Consider the following 17464-nt stretch of genomic DNA (forward strand, 5'->3'; position numbering starts at 1 on the left):
ACAGTGTGGTGATTCCTCAACGATCTAGAAATAGAAATGCCATTGGACCCAGCAATCCCACTACTGGGTATATGCTCAAAGGATTATAAATCATTCTACAACAAAGACATATGCACACATATTTTCACTGCAGCATTGTTCACAAGAGCAAAAACTTGGAACCAACCCAAATGCCCATCAATAATAAACTGGATAAAGAAAGTGTCACACATATACACCAACAGCCATGAAAAAGAATGAGTTCATGTCCTTCTCAGGGACATGGATGAAGCTAGAAACCATCATTCTCAGCAAACTGACGCAAGAACAGAAAACCAAACACCACATGTTCTCACTCATAAGTGGGAGTTGAACAATGAGAGTACATGGACACAGGGAGGGGAACATCACACTCCGGAGCTTGTCGGGGTTGGGCCTAAGGGAGAAATAGCATTAGGAGAAATACCTAAGGTAGATCATGGGTTGATGGGTGCAACAAGCCCCCACGGTATGTGTATACCTATGTAACAAACATGCATGTTCTGCACATGTACCACAGAATTTAAAGCATAATAATAAGAAGAATAAGAAATCTACTTTTAATTATAAAGCTCTTAAAGAAAATCCTTTTGAATCTCTTACTACCACATCATAGCTGGGACAAACTGCTGATATTTTCAAAGTAACAAACATCAAACCAGAAAGAACTAGATTTAGGAACCAAACTCAGGTTGCTGTAGGGAACAGGGCAGAATGTTAGGATTGAAAGGTCACCACTGCTCCTTCAGTCTGGCCTTGGCTGGCAACCTTGGCTGACAAAAGATGGCCTAATGTGGACAGAAACTCTTAGGCTAAAAAAAAAAAAAAAAAGGGAATTTCTGCTCACTAGAAAATACATACGTGGCAGCTACAAAGTTTTAGCCAATTCAGATGACTTGCTTCCCAAAATTTGGAATATTCCCTTGGATTTGACCAAGTCAGAAAGATATGGTCATACTTGATGGAAGAAAAGTGAAATAACAACAAAATCTAAAACATAAATAAAAAAAGTTAAGCAAAATTTAAAAATGCACAATAAATATGATTACTGAGTGTTATAATATTAAGGAGAAATTAAAACCAAGTGGTTGGTAATCTTCACTTTTAGTCATTAAGGAAAAATTTTAAGACAAATCTCTAATTTAGCCACTTACCTGGAAATAAGGCTCAGGCTGATGACTGTTCTCTACCATCTTAGAAGTAGGAAAAAAATCACACTCACCTTTCCTGTCAGAAGCAAGCTGAGACTCAAGAAAGGAAGTGCCTGCTCTCCACCATCATGGAAGCAGAAAAACCTGTCTTCCTCACCGGAAATGAGAAAAACTTCACAAAAGGAGCTGTAAAGCAAAATCAACCTTAGCTCTGAACCAAATTTTGGGAGATCTGGGACTCTCCAGGGGGCAGAAGCTCCCAAACCTCAGCAAATTATCTATCATATTGGTTTGAACAATAAGGATAGCCCAGGTTGGTATCAAGCAATAATAACATTTATCAAAGGTCAGGGCCACATTTGTAATGTTCTCTCTCTCTCTCTCTCTCTCTCTCTCTCTCTCTCTCTCTCTCTCTCTCTCTTTTGAGGCCGAGTCTCTCTCTGTTGCCAGGCCTCAGACTGGAGTGCAGTTGCGAGATCTCAGCTCACTACAACCTCTGCCTCCTGGATTTAAGCAATTCTCTGGCCTGAGCATCCCAGGTAGCTGGGACTACAGGTGCATGCCTCCACGCCCAGCTATTTTGTTTGTTTGTTTGTTTGTTTTGTTATTTTTAGTAGGGACGGAGTTTCACTATGTTGGCCAGGATTGTCTTGACTTCTTGACCTCAAGATCCATCCGCCTTGGCCTCCTGAAGTGCTGGGATTACAGGCTTGAGCCACCGTGCCAGGCCCATGTCCTTCTCTTTTTGTCTTTATTCGTTTAGCCTGTTTTGTCAGAAACTAGGATTGCAACACCTGCTTTTTTCTGTTTCCCATTTGCTTGAAGGATTTTTCTCCATTCATTTTGAGCGTATGTGTAGGAGTTCATGTGAGATTGGTCTCTTAAAGACAGCATACTCAAATGAGTCTTGGCTCTTTATTCATCTTGCTGCCCTATGTCTTTCAGTTGGAGCATTTAGCCCAATTGGTTAGCACTGATATATATGGATTAGATCCTGACATCACGCTCCTAATTGATAATTTCACAGACTTGTGTATGTGGTTGGTTTTTTAGCATCACTGATCTGTGTAATTCAGTGCATTTTTGTAGTGGCTGGTGATGATCTTTTCTTTCCATATTAATTTCTACTTTTAGGAGCTCTTGTAAGGTAGATCATTGGATAATGAATTCCCTCAGCATTTGCTTGCCTGAAAATGATCTTATTTCTCCTTCACTTATGACAGTTTTGCTGGCCTTGAAATTCTGGGTTGAATTTTTTTCTTTAAAAGTTGAATATCTCTTCTGGCTTGTAGGGTTTCAGCTGAGCAGTCCACTGTTAGTCTGAAGGGATTCCTTTTGTAGGTGACCTTGTCTTTCTCCCTAGCTGCCTTTGACAACTTTTATTTCATTTTGACCTCAGAGAACCTGATGATTATGTGTCTTAGGGGTGTTCTTCCCGTGGCATATCTGAGGTTCTCCGGATTTCCTGAATTTGAATGTTGTTCTGTCGTGCTAGGTTTGGGAAATTCTCATGAATGATATTCTGAAATATGTTTTCCAATTTGGTTACATTTTTGTCATCTCTTTCAGGTACATTAATAAGGCATACATTTTGCCTTTTTACATAATCCTTTATTTCTCAAATATTTTGTTCATTTCTTTTCATTCTTTTCCCACATTCTTGCCTCTTTTCTTTCAGAAAGCCAGTTTTCAAGCTCTGAGACTCTTACCTTTGCTTGGTCTATTCTACTAGGTGGTCTTGCACATGAGATGGTGCTGGTCTGACCTCAGCACTCCTTAGTCTGCTTGCCTCTCCCAGGACCCCAGCCTGGCTACACCTGCTTACAGGGCACCCTTGGGTGCCCACACACATTACAAGAATTTTTATAATGCAATCACACACAATTACCATGTGGCTGCATTATAAAAATTCATGTAGTGTGCTTTTCAGCTCTATCACATCAGTTTATTCTATTTTAAAAAATTGTACTTCAGGTTATAGGTATATGCAGATCATGCAGAATTGTTGCATAGGTACACTCACGGCAATGTGGTATCCTGCCTCCATCCAGTCACCTACATCTGGCATTTCTCTTCATGTAATCCTTCCCTGACCTCCCCACCCCTTGGTGTCCCCCTGTTGGCCACCCCCAAAAAGACCCCAGTGTGTGATGCTCCCCTCCCTGTGTCCATATATTCTCATTATTCATCACCCGCCTATCAGTGAGAACATGCAGTGTTTGATTTTCTGTTCTTCTGTCAGTTTGCTAAGGATGATGGTTTCCAGATTCATCCATGTCCCTACAAAAGACACAAACTCATCGTTTTTTGTGGCTGCATAGTATTCCATGGTGTATGTATGTCACATTTTCCTTTTCCAGTCTATTGTCGCTGGACATTTGGGTTGTTTTCAGGTCTTTGCCATTGTAAACAGTGCCACTGTGAACATACGTGTGCATGTGTCTTTATAATAGAATGATTTATAATCCTTTGGGTATATACGCAGTAATGGGATTGGTGGGTCAAATGGAATTACAATTTCCAGGCCCTTGAGCAAGTGTTACACTGCCTTCCACAATGGTTCAACTAGTTTACACTCCTAGCAACAGTGTAAAAGTGTTCCTATTTCTCCACATGCTCTCTGGTATCTGTTGTCTCCAGATTTTTTAATGGTCACCATTCTAACTGGCATGAGGTGATATCTCAATGTGGTTTTGATTTCTCTAATAACCAGTGATGATGAGTATTTTTTCATATGTTTCTTGGCCTCATATATATCTTCTTTTCAAAAGTGTCTGTTCATATCATTTCCCTAATTTGAATGGGTTTGCTTGCTTTTTTTCTTGCAAATCTGTTTTATTTCTTTGTAGATTCTGGATATCAGCCATTGGTCAGATGGGTAGATTGCAAAAATTGTTTCCCATCCTGTTGGTTGGCGGTTCACTCTAATGATTGTTTCTTTTGCTGTACAGAAGCTCTGGAGTTTAATAAGGTCCCATTTGTCTATTTTCGTTTTTGTTGCCAATACTTTCGGTGTTTTAGTCATGAAGTACTTGCCTATACGTATGTCCTGAATGGCTTTGCCTGGGTTTTTTCTCTAGATTTTTTATGGCATTAGGTCTTATGTCTAGGTCTTTAATCCATCTGGAGGTAATTCTACTGTAAGGTGTCAGGAAGAGGTCCAGTCTCTGCTTTCTTCACACTGGTAGCCAGTTTTCCCAACGCCAATTATTTAACAGGAAATCCTTTCCCCATTGCTTGTGTTTGTCAGGTTTGTCAAAGATGAGATGGTTGTAGATGTGTGGCATTGCCACCAGGACCTCTGTTCTGTTCCATTGGTCTATGTCTCTGTTTTGGTACCAGTACCATGCTGTTTTGATTACTGTAGCCTTGTAGCATAGTTTGAAATCAGGTAGCATGATTCCTCTTGCTTTGTTCTTTTTGCTTAGCATTGTCTTGGCTATGCAGAGTCTCTTTTGCTTCCATATGAAGTTTAAGGTGGGTTTTTCCAGTTCTGTGAATAAGTTCATTGGTAGCTTGATAGGGACAGCAGTGAATATATAAATTACTTTGGGCAGTATGGCCATTTTCACAATATTGATTCTTCCTAAAAATATGAAATGCTTCATGAATTTGCATGTCATCCTTAAGCAGGAGCCATGCTAATCTTGCCTGTATCATTCCCATTTTAATATATGTGCTGCCATAGCAAGCACTGGTAAGGTTCTTTATACCAGCTCTATTGCCTGTTAGCTCCTGCGATGTTTCACAATGACTTTTGGCTTCCTTGCATTGGATGATGACATACTTCTTTCACTCAGTGAACTTTGTTTCTGCCCACATTCTGAATTCTACTTGTATCATTAAAGACATGTCAGCCTCTGATCAGTTCTGAAAACTTGAACAGGCTGAACAGTTGATGTAATCATCTGGAGGAAAGAAGGCATGCTGACTTTTTGAGTTTCAGTGTTCTTGCACTGATTCTTCCTCATCTCTATGATCTTATTCACCTTCAACCTTAGAGGTTGCTGACCTTAGCACAGGATATTTTTCTTTTATGATATTTGATGATCTTTTTGGTTTGATTGTGGTGTAAGGCAGATGCAGTCAGCTGGCTTTGGTTTTGGAGGATTTTAGGGGGCCAATATTCATCTCCCAATTCCTAGACTGTGTTCTTTAACTCTGGGAAATTTATATTGGGTTTCGACTTTGTTCTCTGGCTCCTCAAAGTTTGGATTCTACTGCACTGAAGGCTGCAAAGTGTGGCAGCTGTGGCAGAGTGCTAGCAGATGCAGAAGTGCCTGCCTCCCTGTTGGCATTCACCCAATGGTGGAAGTGGTGGAGGCAAGACCACTTTGTGGGAGCCAGGGGACCCCTGCTGTGTGTGCTGTTGCACTGGAGGTGCAGGCTGGGGTGCTGGCCTGTGCAGGTTTGGGTGCCTTCTCTGTGACCCCCTAAGCAGCAGCAGTCACTCAACGCATATTAGGGTCTCTTTTTTGTGCACAACATTAGCACAAGGGCAAGTTGTTGGCAGAGTTGGTTCTATTGGTTCTGTGCCTACCATCGCTATCTCTTCAATGGGAGTTCAGGTGGGTTGAAGTGTGTGCTACAGTCCCATGTGCTGGTAGGGCAAGTACAGCAAAATCCACTCATGTAAACACACAGCAGCAAAGCGATGTAGGAAGTTTGTGTATAAAGAGCTGTAGTATGGAGAGGCAATGTAGAGGCTGGTGCATGCCTGAAGGGTCCACGTTGCTGCATCTCTTCACTCCTCAGGCATGGTCCACTGGCACAGAAACAAAGGTGTGGGCAGCTGAGAGTGCCCTGTAGGCAGGTGTGGCCAGGCTGGGGCCCTGGGAGAGGCAAGCAGACTAAGGAGTGCTGAGGTCAGACCAGCTTCATCTCATGTGCTAGAATGCCCAGCAGAGATCAGGTCTCAGAGAACTCTCTGAAAAGTGAGGCCCCAGCACAGCACAGCTGCTCTACAAAAACGTGGCCAGACTTCTTTTTTAAGCAAGTCTCCTTTTATTAAGAGGGAAACTCGCACACCTTATCTCTGCTGGGCAATCTTCACATGAGATGTGGCTGATCTGACCTCCACACTCCTAAAGTGCTAGGATAAAGTGTCTCATAAGACCAAGTAGAGCCTAGAGAGATAGCTGTGCCTGCCCTCTGAGCTTCACATCAGCTGGCTTCCTGCTCCATCACTTTGCTTGTCTCCTGGGGGCTCTACCCCAGAGAGATGTGAGTTAGCCATCACTTAGTGTAATTAGCCCAGGATGGAGGGTCTGTGCTGTGGGCCCAAGCCAGGGTTCCCTGTCTCGTGATAAGCCATGGGGGGTATGTGGTATCCACAAGAGATGGACTGCCTTGTTCCTTGGGTCAACTGCAGCTTGTTAGAGTTATCAATATGGCACTTATAGTTTTTGCTTTCTTGATATTCTGAAGGTAACAAGGGCAGATCCACTGCAGAGGCAGTGGCAGAGAGGATTTCAGTCGATCTGTGAAGCTCTGTCCAAGGAATTGCCAAGTTGCTACTGGCTTGATGGCTTCAGTGGGGCCTGGATAAAGATCCAAGCTGGGAGGACCTGCTCATCGAGGAGATATGGAAACCAGCACCCACGTAACGGTTCAGCCACTTTCCTATAAGGCTGCTGTGGTATACTGGGGGTCCACTCCAGTCCCTAATTGCCTTATATCTTCCAGTGCCTCAAGGTATCACTAGCGAAGCCTGCAAAAAGGCAGAGATAATAGCCTGCCTCTTCCTCTGGGACCTCTGTACCACTGAGGTACAATCCTGTTGCCAATCTGGACACAACTATGGGAGGTGGCTGGAGACAAGTTCAGAAGTCTTGTCTAGTCAGGAGGAACAAGAACAGAGACTTGCTTTAAAAAAAGTCTGGCCATGTTTCTGTAGAGCAGCTGTGCTGTGCTGGGGGTTCACTTCAGCCCCTGGTTGCCTCAGACACTCTGAAGTCCCAAGGTTGAAATGGCTGAGTCGCCTAAACAGCAAAGATGACAGTCTGGTCTTCCCCTTGGAAGCTCTGACTCAGGGAGGCCTGAATCATCTGTCAGCCAGAGAACAGCAGTGAAGGCAGCCAGAAACCCTGTTGAATGGCTTTACCCAGTGATTAGAAATGTGTTTGGGGACTGACTTAAACAAGGGTCTGGCCATGTTTTTGCGAGGTGGCTCTGCTGTGCTGAGCTACCACTTACACCCCTGGTCAGCTTGGGTTCTACAAAGCCCTCAGGCCAGAACCTAGTCATCCAAACAGCAAAGTTGGTGGCCCGCCCCTCTCTGTGGGAGCTCTGTCTAAGGAATGTTTCAAATCTCCATTGACCAGAGAACACCTGTGAGAGTAGCAGTAAGCCCCAGGTGGGAGGTCCTGTTCAGTAAGAAGGAACAGGATCAGGAGCCTGCTTTCAGAAGCAGTCTGGCCATGATTTGGTAAAGCAGCTGTGCTGTGCTGTGGGAACTCTTCTGCCCCTGGTGGGTTTGTACTCTCCAATGCCCTTAGCTGGAATAATTAAGTTCCTCCAACAGGAAAGATGACAGCCTGCCCTGTCTTTTCTCTCACAGTTTATCTTGTGTGATGGAGCTGAAATTTTAGGCTGTTAATTTTTACAATAAGCATTACAGTTGTTCAGAAAGAATCTTGCTGTTCTCTTTCAGTTTAGATGTATGAGAATTCATTGTCTCCTGTAAATAAACCTGTTCAGGTTTTGTTCTCTGAAAAGAAGTCTTTTTCTGCTCTCTGGCTTTGGTCACATTCATGTAGACCAGTAGCCAGTCTAAAATGACATGATTGAATTTCCATTTCCAGTGTTTCCTAGTTGTGTCTTACATTCTCCAATTCAGAACTGACCATTTTATTCTTCGTTGTCAAAATGCTAAGCTGTCCACTGTCCTTAAAATACCATCTTTGTTCATTCTTCTTTATCCAATTTTATAGGTTTTAGAATATTAGCATTTTTTCCTTTCACACTTTCAATGTCCTCCAAAAATTTCTTTGCCCTTAGTGGGTTCTCCTGTTTTATTGTGTCTAGTTCCAGTCTAAGCATGGCAATTTTCCCCCACAACATGCTAATTTCATGCAAGAGATCTTTTTTTTTTTCTTATGGCTAAGAGAACTCTAAGTCAACAAAAGAACACTTTAGTTAGCATACAATAGAATAACATATCATAATTTCCTCTGAATTTAAACCATAACATGTTTATTTGTATAATGAAAGAATTCCCATGGTTAATATGTAACTGAAAAAAAGTTGGACAAAACTTGAAACCAGTGTAAATTCAAGAAAGTTTCAATATTGATTTAAATACCATGAAAAATAAATCACTAGAGGATTTTAAAGAATTTCGGAGTTGGAAAAGCCTTTCTCTGAATTACAAAATAGCCATAGGCATAAAATATAAGATTAATACGTTTGACTACGTTTTAAAAATTGGATTTACACTCTAATATCTATTCTATAAACCACACCATTGTAAGAACCTTAGGTATGCATACATTTGGAAAGAAGCAATTCCTCAAAGTTTTTAAGTCTCTTTTTCTGAAGAAAGCTTTATCAATATATGACTTTTCTAATACTGTTATAGTCAGTTATAAGAATTACATTTATTCATAACTGTTAAATCTAAGTATCATATCCTTCTATATTTACACATCTGCATCTAAGCATTGTGCTTCTACATACAACTCTGAACTCATTTACGATCAGGATTCTTAGAGAAATAAGAAAATCTATGTGGCTGGGTACTGTGGTTCACACATGTAATCCCAGCACAGTGTAAGGTTCAGTGTTGTATGTAGCACTAAACTTCTACATGTGGCCGTGTGCAGTGGCTCACACCTATAATCCCAGCTCCTGAAGCAGGTGGATTACGAGGAAAGAAGTTCAAGACAAGTGTGGCCAACATAGGGAAACCTCATCTCTACTAAAAATTAAAAAATTAGCCAAGTATAGTGCTGTGCACCTGTAATCCCAGCTACTCAAAAGGTTTAGGTAGGAGAAACACGTGAACCAGGAGGTCGAGGTTGCCACCGATTCAACTGAAAGGGAGGGGGCTGAGACAGGAAACTAGACGATCTGGCTTGATGGGTACCACCCCCACAAGACAAGAAATCTGAAACACTCTGTATTAGGAGTTTCACCATAAGTGCAGCTTGACCCGGGATGGTCCAGCTCAGTGGGGGGAAGGGCGTCCCCCACTACTAAGGCAGTGTGCCACTACCAATGCAGTTCATGCAGTAGATGGGCAGAGCCTGTGGCAGCTCAGCATTACCTCTGCTAACAGACTGTGACTAGACTACTCTGCGCTGGACAGGGCATCTATGAAAAAATGCAGCAGCACGACAGGAACATATAAATAAAGCTGACCTTTCTAGGACAGAGCACCTGGGAAAACAGGAGGTTATGAGTTCAGCTGCAGTAGACTTAAATGTATCAGCCCAGCACCTCTGCAAAAAACAACAGAACTCCCAGCACAGCGCGTGAGCTCTTATAAGGGACAGACTGTCTCCTCAAGCAACTCTCTGAGCCCCATATACCCAAAAAGACACCTCATAAAGGAAAGCTCAGGCCAACATCTGGTGGGTACCCTTCTGGGATGAGGACAGTAGAGGGAGAAGCCAGCAGCAACCCTGGCTGTTCTGCAGCCCCTGCAGGCGATCCCGAGGTGAGTGTGATCTGGAGTGGATCCCCAGTGGTTCTGCAGCAGAGGGGCCTGACTGTTAGAAGGAAAACTAAGAAGCAGAAATAAATAGCTTCAACATCAACAAAAAGGATGTCCACTTAGAGACCCCACCTGAAAGTCACCAACTACAAAGATCACAGGTAGATAAAGCCACTAAGAGGGGAAGAAACCAGCATAAAAAAGAAGAAAACACTAATAACCAGAAGGCCTCTCCTCCTCCAAGGGATTATAACTCCTCACCAGCTAGGGATCAAAGATAGGTGGAGAATGAATCTGATGAACTGACAGGAACAGGTTTCAGAAAGTGGGTAAAAACAAACTTCTCAGAGCTAAAAGAACATGTGCTGACCCAATGCAAAAAAATTAAGAACTTAGATGAAAGGTTAGATGAGATGCTGACTAGAATAAACAGCTTAGAGAAGAATAGAAATGACTTGATGGAGCTGAAAAACAGCACAACAACTTCATGAAGCATCAAGTCTTAATAGCTGAATGGACCAAGCAGAAGAAAGAATATAAGAGATTGAAGATCAACACAATGAAATAAAATGAGAAGGCAAGAATAGGGTGAAAAGAAATGAACAAAGCCTCCAAGAAATATGAAATTCTGTGAAAAGACGTAATCTACGTTTGATAAGCATACGTGAATGTGACAGAGAGAATGAATGCAGGTTGGAAAACACTCTTCAGGATATTATCCAGGAGAACTTCCCCAACCTAGTGAGGCAGGCCACCATTGAAGTCCAGAAAGTACAGAGAACACCACAAAGATATACCTAAAGAAGAGCAACCTCAAGGCACATAATCATCAGATTCACCAGTGTTAAAATGAAGGAAAAAATGCTAAGGGCAACAAGAGACAAAGGGAAGCCCACCAGACTCACAGCAGATCTCTCCACACAAACTCTACAAGTGAGAAGAGAGTGGGGGCCAATAGTCAGCATCCTTAGAGAAAAGAACTGTCAACCTAGAATATGATATCCAGCCAAATTAAGCTTCACATTCGAAGGAGAAAGAAAATCCTTTATGAACAAGCAACTACTGAGAGATTTTCTCACCACCAGGCCTGCCTTACAAGAGCTCCTGTAAGAAGCACTAATCAAGGAAAGGAACAATCAGTAACAGCCACTCCAAAAATGTACCAAATGGTAAAGACCATAGATACAATGAAGAAAATTTGTCAACTAAAGGACAAAACAGGCAGCTAGCATCAAAATGGCAGTATCAAATTCACACATAACAGTATTAAACTTAAATGTAAATGGACTAAATGCCCCTATCAAAAACACAGACTGCCAAATTGGATAAAAAGTCAAAAGCGGCCCTGTGTGGTGGCTCAAGCCTGCAATCCCAGCACTTTGGGATGCCAAGGTGGGTGGATCACGAGGTCAAGAGATCGAGACCATCCTGGTCAACATGGTGAAACCCTGTCTCTACTAAAAATACAAACAATTAGCTGGGCATGGTGGCACGCGCCTGTAATCCCAGCTACTCAGGAGGCTGAGGCAGGAGAATTGCCTGAACTCAGGAGGTGGAGGTTGCGGTGAGCCGAGATCGCGCCATTGCACTCCAGCCTGGGTAACAAGAGTGAGACTCTATCTCAAAAAAAAAAAAAAAAAAATCAAAACCCATCTGTGTGTTGTATTTGGGAAGCCCATCTCATGTGCAAGGACATGTGTAGGCTAAAAATGAAGGGATGGAGGAAGACATATCAAGTAAATGGAGAGGAAAAAAAAAAAAAAAAAGCAGGAGCTGCAATCCTAGTCTCTGATAAAATGGACTTTAAACCAACAAAGATCAAAAGACACAAAGAAGGGCATTACATAATGGTAAAAGGATCAATGCAACAAGAAGACCTAATGATCCTAAACATATACACACACAATACAGGAACACCCGGGTAGCACCCAGGTACATAAAGCAAGTTCTTAATGACCTACAAAGAGACTTAGACTCCCACACAGTAATAGTGGGAGACTTTAACACTCTATTGTTAATATCAGACATATCAACGAGACAGAAAATTAACAAGGATGTCCAGGACTTGAACTCAGATCTGGACCAAGCAGACCTAATGGACATCTACAGAAATATCCACCCCAAATCCACAGAATATACGTTCTGCTCAGAAGCTGGTTTTTTGAAAGGATCAACAAAATAGACTACTAGCAGAGTTAATTAAATAGAAAAGGGAAAAGAATCATATAGATGCAACAAAAACTGACAAAGGGGATATCACCACTAATTCTACAGAAATTCAAACTACAATCAGAGATTACTACAAATACTTCTATGCACATAAACCAGTAAACCTGGAAAAAAAGGATAAATTCCTGGACACTTACACCTCCCAAACCTAAACCAGGAACAAGTTGAAACCTTGAACAGACCAATAACAAGGACTGAAGTTGAGGCAGCAATTAATAGCCTACCAACCAAAAACAGTACAGGCCCAGAGGTGTTCACAGCTGAATTCTACCAGACATACAAAGAGGAGCTAGGACCATTCATTCTGAAACTAACCCAAACAATATACAAAGAAGGAATCCTTCCTAAATCATTTTATGAGACCATCATCATCCTGATACAAAAACCCGGCAGAGACTCAAAACAAAACAAAAAAAAATGGTCAGGCCAATCTCCATGATGAACACAGATGCTAAAATCTTCAATAACATACTGTCAAACGGATTGCAGCAGCACATCAAAAAGCTTCTCCATCATGATCAAGTAGGCTTCACTCTGGGGCTGCAAGGCTGGTTCAACATATGCAAGTCTATAAATGTAAACCACCACATAAACAGAACCAAAGACAAAAACCACATAATTTTCTCAATAGATGCAGAGAAGGCCTTTGACAAAATTCAACAGCTCTTCATGTTTAAAACAAAACAAAACAAAACTCTCAATAAACTAGGTATTGATAGAATGTATCACAAAATGATAAAAGCTATATATGACAAACCTACAGCCAATATCATACTGAACGGGCAAAAGCTGGAAGAATTCCCTTTGAAATCAGGCACTAGACAAGGATGCCCTCTCTTACCACTCTTATTCAGCATAGTATTGGAAGTTCTAGTCAAAGCAATCAACCAAGAAAAAGAAATGAAGTGTAATCAATTAGGAAAGAAAGAAGTCAAACTGTCTCTATTTGTAGATGACATGATTGTATATCTAAAAGTCCCCATCGTCTCTGCCCAAAATCTTCTCAAACTGATAAGCAACTTCCACAAAATCTCAGAATACAAAATAATATGCAGAAATCACAAGCATTCGTATATACCAATCACAGGCAAACAGAGAGCCAAATCAAGAAGGAACTCCCATTCACAATTACTACAAAGAGAATAAAATACCTAGGAATATAACTAATAAAGGATGTAAAGGACCTCTTCAAGGAGAACAACAAACGAAATAAGAGAGGAGACAAACAGATGGAGAAACATTCCATGCTCACGGTTAGGAAGAATCAATAGGTCAAAATGGTCATACTGCCCAAAGTAATCTATAGATTCACTGCTATCCCCATCAAGCTTCCAATGACCTTCTTCACATAACTGGAAAAAGCCACTTTAAACTTTATATGGAATCACAAGAGACCCCACATAGCTAAAACAATCCTGAGAAAAAAGAACAAAGCTGGAGGCATCACACTGCCAGACTTCAAACTATATAGAGGCTACAGTAATCAAAACAGCATGCCACTGGTACCAAAACAGAGACATAAACCAATGGAACAGAACAAAGACCCCGGAACACACATCTAAAGCACCACACATCTAGAACCATCCGGTCTTTGACAAACCTGGCAAAAACAACAACGGGGAAAGGACTCCATGTTTAATAAGTGGTGTTGGGAAAACTGGCTAGCAATGTGCAGAAAGCAGAAACTGGACCCCTATTTGTCACCTTACACTAAAACTAACTCAAGAAGGATCAAAGATTTAAACATAAAACCTCACATGATAAAAACACTAGAAGAAAACAGGCAAAACCATCCTGGACATAGGCATAGGCAAGGATTTCATGACTAAAACACCAAAAGCAATGGCAATAAAATCCAGGATAGACAAATGGGATCTTATTAAACTCCAGAGCTTCTGTACAGCAGAAGAAACCAGCATTGCATGAATCAGCAATCAAGAGAATGGGAAAAAATGTTTGCAATCTACCCATCTGACAAAGGGCTAATATCCAGAATCAACAAAGACCTAAAACAGATACACAAGAAAAAAAAAAAACCCCATTCAAAGTGGGAGAAGGATATGAACAGACACTTTTCAAAAGAGGACATATTTGAGGCCAACAAACACATGAAAAAATGCTCATCATCACTGGTCATTAGAGAAATGCAAATCAAAACCACACTGAGATATCATCTCATGCCAGTTAGAATGTTGATCTTTAAAAAATCGGAGACAACAGATGCTGGAAACGATGTGGAGAAATAGGAATACTCTTACACAGTTGGTGGGAGTGTAAAATAATTCAGCCATTGTGGAAGACAGTGTGGAAATTTCTCAAGGATCTAGGAATAGAAATTCCATTTGACCAAGCAATCCCACTATTGGGTATATACCCAAAGAACTATAAATTGTTCTACTATAAAGACACATGCACACATATGTTGATAGCAGCCTGTGTACAATAGCAAAGACCTGGAACCAACCCAAATGCCCATCAATGATAGACTGGACAAAGAAAATATGGTACATATACACCATGGAATACTACACATTCATAAAAAATGATGAGTTCGTGTCCTTTGTAGAGACTTGGATGAATCTGGAAACCAACATCTCAACAAACTGACACAAGAACAGAAAGGCAAACACCGTATGTTCTCACTCATAGGTGGGTGTTGAACAACAAGAACACATGGACTCAGGGAGAGGAACATCACACACTGGGGGCAGTTGGGAGGGGTAGGGGAGAGACAGTGGAGGGGGGAAGGTGGGAAGGGCTAACATGGGAAGAAATGCCAGATATAATATGCACCTAAAATAAAATAAAGAATAAAAAAAAAATAGAAAAAGTCACGAGGGGCCGGGCACGGTGGCTAGTGGCTGAAATCCCAACACTTTGTGAGACCAAGGCAGGCAGATCACCTGAATTCAGGAGGTTGATACCAGCCTGGCCAACATGGGGAAACCCTGTCCCTACTAAAAATACAAAAATTAGCTTGGCATGCTGGCATGCACCTGTAATCCCAGCTACTCAGAAGGCTGGGGCAGAAGAATCACTTGAACCCAGGAGGCGGAGGTTGTAATGAGCCAAGACTGCACCACTGAACTCCAGCCTAGGTGACAGAGCAAGACTCCATTTCAAAAAAAGAAAAAAAAGTAACGAGAAAAGATTGAGGACTGAGCCCTAGGAAACAACAATGTGCAAAAGGAGAAAGTTGAGAAGCAAGTAAACAGACCATGACAAAAGGACTAGAAAGGCAGGAGGCCTGAGGGAGTGAGGTCCTTCAGCGGGCTAATTGAAGATGCTATTAGGGAGGAGATGCCCTCCATTTGGTTTAATATTGCTGCCAGATTACATAAAATGAGGTGTTAGAAAAAATCCCTAGATTTATTACAGAGAAACGTTAAGTGATAACCTTGAGAACAATAACCTTGAGGAGCGTTGAATTTGAAGACTTACTGGCATGAGATCAAGACTGAATGGAAAGAAAATCTGAGTTCATGAGTGTAGATAGTTCTTTGAAAGAGATCATAATTGGGAGTCAGTCATGGAAATGTGATAGGCAAGAAACAGTAGTTTTCAAATTTTATATAGCAATGATATATTTTAAAGGTTATAAAAATTATACACTTATAGTGTTAAAAAATCCTAGACTGAGGTATTAAATTCTTAAAATTATAGAACTAAAAGACCCCTTGAACATTTCTAAATTACAAAAGCTGGTTATCATATTCATGCTTACACATAAAGACCAAGGAATACTAAAAGTTTCAAAGAGAGTATTTCTTGCTTGATAAAAATCATCCAATTCTAGGATAGTTGATACTCATCAAATATACAAAGTAATAATCACAGAAAAATACTGAATGCTATTAACAGGAATAAAATAGAAGAAAAGCAGAAAAAAATCATATTTTATAAATGAAATGTTAAAAATTATATGAAGTTACTGTTGAAAAATGTGGTGAGGTGACTACTTAAATATATCCTTATTTCAAAGGAAGAAGAATGCCACACATGCAGAGCACTTTTACCAATCAGATTCACTGCATTAGCAGCACCTTCCTTTTAGCACAAGGATCAGCAAATTAGCACTTGTGGGCCAAATCCAGCCCACTGCCTGTTTTTCTAAGTAAAGTATTTTGGAGCACAGCCATGCTTATTCACTTTATAGTCCGTAGAGTCCATTAGCTGGCTGTGATGTTGCACACCTGTGGTCCCAGCTAGTAGAGAGGCTGAGATGGGAGGATCACTAGAGCCCAGAAAGTCAAGACTGCAGTCAGCCATGATCATGCAATTGCACTCCAGCCTGGGAGACAGAGTGAGACCCTGTCTCAAAAAAATAAATGTATATAGCCCACAAAGCCAAAAATACTTACTAACTGAGTCTTTGCAGAAAAAGCTGGCCAGCTCCTGGTTTAGTGGATCAAAGATCCTTTGATGTATTTTCATAAAAGTTTTACCCAATGTACTGAAATGTTTATATTAAATATAGATTTCTAACTAGTTTTCCCATCCCGTCCCTAAATTCTAAGTATAATCCTGGTACTCACTCCCAAGTTTATGTTAAATGCTAGCCTATACAAAAAATACTCTTTCTCTTACTTTCTTCTTTTTGTTATTTACATGTTGCTTTGTTTCAAGAAAGAATACAAAAATGCCCTACTAAAGGGATTCTGTTTGTTCACATGCTGCAAGAGGGGAAAAACACAAAGCACATTTTACAGAAAATAATTTGTTACAAGTCAGAACTAAGACATGAAGCCAAGCAGGGCACTCCAGGACTGAATCTGCTGGCTTCTTTAATAGGCTTCTTGCTCTCTTTCTTTCCTGGCAGCTGTGAGTCCCACAGGTAATAGAGTGTCAGTCCCTAAGAGAAACACAACTCCGACATTCATCTTTATCTATTAAGTTCATCTGTCCCAATTCTGTGGATGCTGACTTTCAGTCATTGATGATGATACACATGGACATTTATCATCAACTTTCAGATTCTTGGATCTTTGACAATTCTTATTATTAAGAGTCAAACTAGTAGGATGCAAGTTATAAATGCTGATTATCCAAATACCTACTCAAAATACCCTGTATGAATATTCCATTAAATATGCATAGAAAAAAATCAGTCATTCCTGCTACTGTTTACTCTTCTGTATTCACCAGAAAATTTCCTATTCCTTCCGCATGTCCAGGTTAAATGCTAGGGTACAATCTGGAAACCAGTGCATCATCTGAGCTTTCTCTCTATCCCCCAAACTTTTCTTATTCGATTATCACTAAATCATATTAACTATACCTCTCTTCTGTCTCTGCTTTATAGTCCCACTGCCATTTGGGACATAAACATTTAGAAAATGGCTTTTATTTAAATAAAAATGGCCAACTATTAATGTTATTTCTTACATAAAAAAAACTTAAGCAAAACAAA

At 40.9% G+C, this 17464-nt stretch overlaps 1 non-coding gene across 1 annotated transcript; it reads right to left on the reverse strand.

Moving 5' to 3' along the window:
- Window positions 1-4757: 4757 nt before the first annotated feature.
- On the reverse strand, window positions 4758-4864 carry LOC141583368 (U6 spliceosomal RNA). Its single transcript, XR_012516024.1, has one exon. It is a non-coding gene; the product is annotated as a U6 spliceosomal RNA (small nuclear RNA).
- Window positions 4865-17464: the final 12600 nt, after the last annotated feature.

This window comes from Saimiri boliviensis (genome assembly GCF_048565385.1).
Source record: "Saimiri boliviensis isolate mSaiBol1 chromosome 19 unlocalized genomic scaffold, mSaiBol1.pri SUPER_19_unloc_4, whole genome shotgun sequence".
Lineage (NCBI taxonomy): Eukaryota > Metazoa > Chordata > Mammalia > Primates > Cebidae > Saimiri > Saimiri boliviensis.